The sequence below is a fragment of the Notolepis coatsorum genome (genome assembly GCF_963971535.1).
Source record: "Notolepis coatsorum genome assembly, contig: SUPER_8_unloc_1, whole genome shotgun sequence".
Lineage (NCBI taxonomy): Eukaryota > Metazoa > Chordata > Actinopteri > Aulopiformes > Paralepididae > Notolepis > Notolepis coatsorum.
This window is the reverse complement of record NW_028174873.1, coordinates 50,451-57,500: the sequence shown is the minus strand read 5'-3', so window position 1 is coordinate 57,500 and position 7,050 is coordinate 50,451.

Here is a 7,050-nt window from a genome sequence, read left to right as displayed (position 1 = left end):
TATTTTGGGGTATACTTTGGGGTATTTTGGGGTAGTTTCTGGTATTTTCTGGTATTTTCTGGTATTTTGGGGTATTTTGGGGTAGTTTCTGGTATTTTGGGGTATACTTTGGGGTATTTTGGGGTAGTTTCTGGTATTTTCTGGTATTTTCTGGTATTTTGGGGTAGTTTCTGGTATTTTGGGGTATACTTTGTGGTATTTTGGGGTAGTTTCTGGTAGTTTCTGGTATTTTCTGGTATTTTGGGGTATTTTGGGGTAGTTTCTGGTATTTTGGGGTATATTTTGGGGTATTTTGGGGTAGTTTCTGGTATTTTGGGGTATACTTTGGGGTATTTTGGGGTAGTTTCTGGTATTTTGGGGTAGTTTCTGGTATTTTGGGGTATTTTGGGGTAGTTTCTGGTATTTTGGGATATACTTTGGGGTATTTTGGGGTAGTTTCTGGTATTTTCTGGTATTTTCTGGTAATATGTGGGTAGTTTCTGGTATTTTGGGGTATACTTTGGGGTATTTTGGGGTAGTTTCTGGTATTTTCTGGTATTTTCTGGTATTTTGGGGTAGTTTCTGGTATTTTGGGGTATACTTTGGGGTATTTTGGGGTAGTTTCTGGTATTTTCTGGTATTTTGGGGTAGTTTCTGGTATTTTGGGGTATACTTTGGGGTATTTTGGGGTAGTTTCTGGTATTTTGGGGTATACTTTGGGGTATTTTGGGGTAGTTTCTGGTATTTTCTGGTATTTTCTGGTACTTTGGGGTGATTAGTAGGACCCTTATATTTTGCTTCCTAAACATGTCTTCTATGAAACTAGTGACAATAAAACGTCAATAACACACATTTAGTTGTTCATTTTACTTAATTTTGCCTTATTGCATCCATAAATGTCCACATATTTAATGGGGAAGTGCCTCATTTGCATATATAAACATACATTTCAGAAAACTTGTCTCTACTAGGAGGTGGTCCAGAGGGGGGGGGGGGGGGGGTCTCTACTGGGAGGTGGTCCAGAGGGGGGGGTCTCTACTAGGAGACTAGTGGTCACACACACACTGTGGAACAGTGTCTATCTGTCTGTCTGTCTGTCTCTCTGCTGTCTGTCTCTCCGGCTCTGCAGCTGGACCTTGATCAAATAAGCACGGAAAAGCTTTTAAGCTCGTAGCTCCAATTTGGGTCCCAAATTGCGGTACAAATGAAGGAGGTGTCTCGGGTAGTGGACTCTAGTTAATATTATGTTCTCTCTGCAATTAGACTGCCCCTCATTCATCCCTATCTGATGCTATCTCTGAAAACAGTTCCTGCGAGCGCAGTCAGTGCACCCCATAACGCTATATATATAAACCTGCATTCATTCGGAGAGAAAGACCTATTCCACATGCTATTTAGGGTTTGACAATAATTACACTAATATCGCTATTTCACAATGAACTATAATGAATTACGGGGGGTCATACAGAACATGGCCAGTGTCTTTATTTCCGCGTTGGAACGAATGCATGTACTGAGGAGCGCTTGTGCGTAGTAACGATATTCTACCACTGGGCGTCAGCTAAGTGTGCTCTGACCTGTGCGTACACGTAAGCACGGAGTCAAGTTCAAGTTGAAATTGATGAATCCCACTCTTTGCTTAGAAATGATCGTACGCACAGGGTAAGCACAAATCTGTGCGTAAGTCAGACACGTTGATGAATGAGGGCCCTGGCTCCCAAGAGAAGACAGACTGTGCACCCACTGCACACAAGAAGAGGTGGGCAGTTCAAAGAGGGGGGCTTCCCACTCTCCAGAACATTTACAACAAGCAATGCATGGGTAAGGCTAAGAGAATTATCAAAGACTCCAGGGCCCTCATGCATCAACGTGGACGTAGAACTTGACCTACTTCCACACGTAAGCACGGAATGTAGAACTAGCGTACGCACAGGGAAGTCGGCATTCATCACACGGTGCGTACGCAGGCTCTATGCCCTGCCGTGTTGATGAATACCACTTTGTTCTACCGTCAATGCTCGTGCATGATTATCCATATATGGTCATGAAAATGAGGAAACACCCCCCATGGGATGTGAAATAATGGACCGACCGACCCGAGCGGGACTCCGAGAAACTCCACGGACAATTCACTGCTGTCGAACCAAGAAGACACTATCGCGTATTATGATTTATGGGATAAATAAAAGGCGGACTTGTAAACGGTGATGTCAGATATCAACGGCTCCCTAAGACCATTGCTGCAATTCTGCCTGGACAGCTCAAAATACTAATAAAGACCGTTCGTTGACCACTGTTTGGCGTTGGTTGTGTGTCATTATAACCGTGCTGTATGAATGCCTTTATTAGTTGTGTTCGATTGGCTATATGATTTTTAGAGGCATCTATTTTGTTGTCGGCTAATAAAGACCGCGCTGGAATATGACTGCCTTTTCCCGTGTTGTTTGATTAATACCCACGGATTAAAGTTCTCCTCAATTCTATTCCAAATCGCGATGGATCTCCCGTCAATTTTCTACCTGCTGCATATGATTTCTAGAGGCATACTACAATCTATTTTGATGTCAGTATTGGGTAGCCTATATAAACAATATAATACGAGAGCATGTACAAGAACAATGAATCTCACTGCATGTTGTATCCTGCCTTTCAATACATGAACTTGAATTCCATCATGTTTGTGTGCGGGACTCAAGGCTGCTGTCACAATGGGTGGTACCGCCGTACAGTAATAATAATAACAGTCCACACAATATCACGATCCATGCCATAGCCTATGTTCTATTAGGACATGATCTGTGACGACAAATGTTCTAGAATGTTTGATTAAGATATCATACTCTGACAATGCCTATGAGCAACAAAAACGCGAACTTGAATCCCATCATATACATAGTCTGTCCACTATAGTGTCATTGCAATGCGTTTTCTATTCCTTCTTATACAGTAAAAAGGGGGAAGAACACTATATTCATATGACTTGTATTCTGCTTACAGCTTTGAAGTTCCACTTGTTTCGTTTAACGTAAAGCCTTTTAAATATAATCAAAACGTTCCCGTGTTTCTGCGGTCTGCGCAGAATAATAACGAGTTGAGCTTTATGATTTATGATGAATTGAAAATGGGGGACCCTGATGTAAACAAGACGGAAGTTGGTCTGCATCCCCAATTAACAATTGTATGTACTGAGCTGTACTGTACTGTACCCATTCTGCAATCTGTTAATAAACTTTTCAATCAATCAATCAATCAATCAAGCTACGCGGAGCGCAGTCAGTCAGTAGCCTACACCCCGTATATTCCGATAACGCTATATAAACAGGCATGCGTTGTTCATGGGACTGGGTAGCACGGTGTGTAACCTCACTCGCTATTTGCATATCAATAGCTCCGGTCGTCAGGTGTGTTAAATACGTTCTCAGACACATTCACACCTACCTTGTTGTGAAGACGTGTTACATTCCATTCGTAGACGCAATTAGGCACTGTCTTTAGTCTGTGCCCAAGCGAGGGGACATTAAATGCGCATTCGCGGGAGCTCGCGCACGCGCCGGGAGCGCGCGTGCACGTGGTGCGTGTCACTCCAGATGATTTCAATAACGCACCACTGTATATAAACCATGCTGCATTCATTCTGAGAGAAAGATCTATTATTCCAAATGCTATTTATAGGGTTTTGACCATAATTACACTACTGTTGCTATTTTACAATGAACTATAATGAACTACGGTTCGTACAGAACGTGCCAGTGTTATTATGCACAGAAGCTCATTTCCTTGTTGTAATAATATATTCTACCACTGGGCGCTAGGTACGCCAGGTCTGACCTGTGCGTAGATGTACGCACGAAGTCAAGTTCAAGTTCAAATTGATGAATCCCACTCGTTGCTTAGAAATGATTGTACGCACAGGGTAAGCACAGATCTGTGCGTAGAACACGTTGATGCATGAGGGCCCAGGGCCCTCATTCATCAACGTGTCTTACGCACAGATTTGTGCTTACCCTGTGCGTACGATCATTTCTAAGCAAAGAGTGGGATTCATCAATTTCAACTTGAACTTGACTTTGTGCTTATGTGTACGCACAGCTCGGACCACACTTAGCTGACGCCCAGTGGTAGAATATATTATTACAACAAGGAAATGAGCTTCTGTGCATAATAACACTGGCATGTTCTGTATGAACCGTAGTTCATTATAGTTCATTGTAAAATAGCAACAGTAGTGTAATTATGGTCAAAACCCTATAAATAGCATTTGGAATAATAGATCTTTCTCTCAGAATGAATGCAGCATGGTTTATATAGCGTTATCGGAATATACGGGGTGTAGGCTACTGACTGACTGTGCTCCGCGTAGCTTGATTGATTGATTGATTGAAAAGTTTATTAACAGATTGCAGAATGGGTACAGTACAGTACAGCTCAGTACATACAATTGTTAAGGGGATGCAGACCAGAGAAAGACTTTCGTCTTGTTTACATCAGGGTCCCCCATTTTCAATTCATCATAAATCATAAAGCTCAACTCGTTATTATTTTGCGCACAGACCGCAGAAACACGGGAACGTTTTGATTATATTTAAAAGGCTTTACGTTAAACGAAACAAGTGGAATTTTGAAGCTGTAAGCAGAATACAAGTCATGAACACCCACGATATAGTGTTCTTCCCCCTTTTTACTGTATAAGAAAGAATAGAAAACGCATTGCAATGACACCAGATAGTGGACAGACTATGTATATGATGGGATTCAAGTTCGCGTTTATGTTGATCATAGGCATGCTGTCAGAGTATGATATCTTAATCAAACATTCTAGAACATTTGTCGTCACAGATCATGTCCTAATAGAACATAGGCTATGGCATGGTCCATCGTGATATTGTGTGGACTGTTATTATTACTGTACCTGTACCACCCATTGTGACAACAGCCTTGTGAGTCCCGCACACAAACATGATGGAATTCAAGTTCATGTATTGAAAGGCAGGCTACATCATACATGCAGTGAGATTCATTGTTCTTGTATATGCTCTCGTATTATTGTTTATATAGGCTACCCAATACTGACATCAAAATAGATTGTAGTATGCCTCTAGAAATCATATGCAGCAGGTAGAAAATTGACGGGAGATCCATCGCGATTTGGAGTAAAATTTAGGAGAACTTTAATCCCTGGGTATTAATCAAACAACACGGGAAAAGGCAGTCATATTCCAGCGCGGTCTTTATTAGTGTTTGCGCTGCCCAGGCAGCAATGGTTAATAGATATCATATCCGACATCACCGTTCTCATAACACGCTTCCCTCGGCTTAGTCAATTTTTCCACATTTCATGGGGGTATACCATTACCGTATATGGTTAATCGGGGCGGTTCTGGTATGCAAATACTTAAAACAGTGCACGAGCTCAAACGTAGGATCAAAGTCATAATATGTGAGGTTTCTGTCCTTGCTCACTTACTCGCTCTGTTCCTTTAAACCACCTCGCTCTGTTTTTCATTTGTTTCTGTTAATCATTTCATTCCCCCATTCACACGCTTCTTCCCAGAGACGTCGTTGATTGGTTCTCTCCCGTCCACACGCTTTTCAATCACATTCCCCAGCTGTCACTGCTTGTCAATCAATCAATCCCGTATTATTTATACCCCGTTTCCCCACTCAAGTTTTGTTGGATCGTTTTGATATCTTCTGTTTTGCATTCGCCGTTCCTGCTGCTGCTGCTGTTGTTCTCTGTGCTTTACCTCCAGGATATTCCAAGAAGCCTTCCTCTTGGACACCTTTTCCCCGTGGCGACGCGCTCGCTCCGCTGCTGTTCCAGCGCTCTTTACGCACTACGTCTGGGTGAGTTTTTACTGACTGTCTTGATCAAATTCCGTTTTCGTGTGTTTTTATAACACTGAAGATTACCACCTTTTTTATCAGACAGTCACTCACCCAGCGTTTGCCTTTTTGTTGTTTCACTGGGATAATATTTGGACCTTACATCTCCCACTGTGTGTTTGTTCACACCGAAGATATTATCACATTGGATTGTATTTTGGACTTCGCTCTCAGTGTCTATTTTTGCACCGAAGATATTTTTCACTTGGGATTGTGTTTTGGAACATTGCTCACTGTGTGTGTTTACACGAAGATTAGTTCACTTGGATAACTTTTGTTTTTGGGTACAAGTCACCTCTCCTGTTCTCCTGCTCGTTCTACCTGCACCCTGTGTTGACTCGCTCCCTCTCTCTCTCTCTCGGTCCCGCATCACCTCGGAGATTCTGCCGAGAGAAGTCTGCAGAGCGGCTCTGAGTTCAGCATCTGCTACCCCCTACTACCACCACGGGAGAAGCTGCAGAGCAGCAGAACATTTTCATCCTTGCCTGTATTCCAGTCTTGTTGGACTTTCCTATTCTATGCTCATTAATTAGTCACAATAAACAAGCCCTTGTTTTTGGCAACTCTGAATCCTACTCTCTTGTGTCGTGCGTTTGGGGTCGGTGTCAAACCATAACATTACGATCCAACCAAAATGACGACCTCAGCCGACACAGAGAGGGTCAGAACCGCACTTGCTAATCAAGTCGAGTTGACCAGGGATCACAGTCACCAACTAGAGCGGGCTGCGGCTGCGGTGCAGGATCTCAGGGATCAGGTCCTGCCTATGCAAGGGTCAATGGCCGCTATGGCGGGACAACAGTCCGGCATTCTCGCTCAGCTTCACTCGCTGAGCGACACCGTTAATGCTTTTCTTCCCTCACAACCTTCAGGAGCATTCCCCGCAGCCCCAGCAGATCCCGCACCTCGGGAACCCCGTCTCTCCGTCCCACGGCTGTTCGACGGCAATCCCGAGGAGTGTGCCACATTCATCATGCAATGTGAGTTGGTTTTCCGTCATCAACCAAGCCGTTTTACTGCCCGTGGGTCCCAAGTGGCTTATATGACGAACTTGCTTTCAGGCCATGCTGCCCAGTGGGTCACTTCCTCCTGGGCAATGGAAGCAGATTTTGTTTTCTCCTATCCAGACTTCGTGGCGGAGCTCCGCAGAGTGTTCCACCATCCAGCCCGAGGTCTGGACCCTGGAGC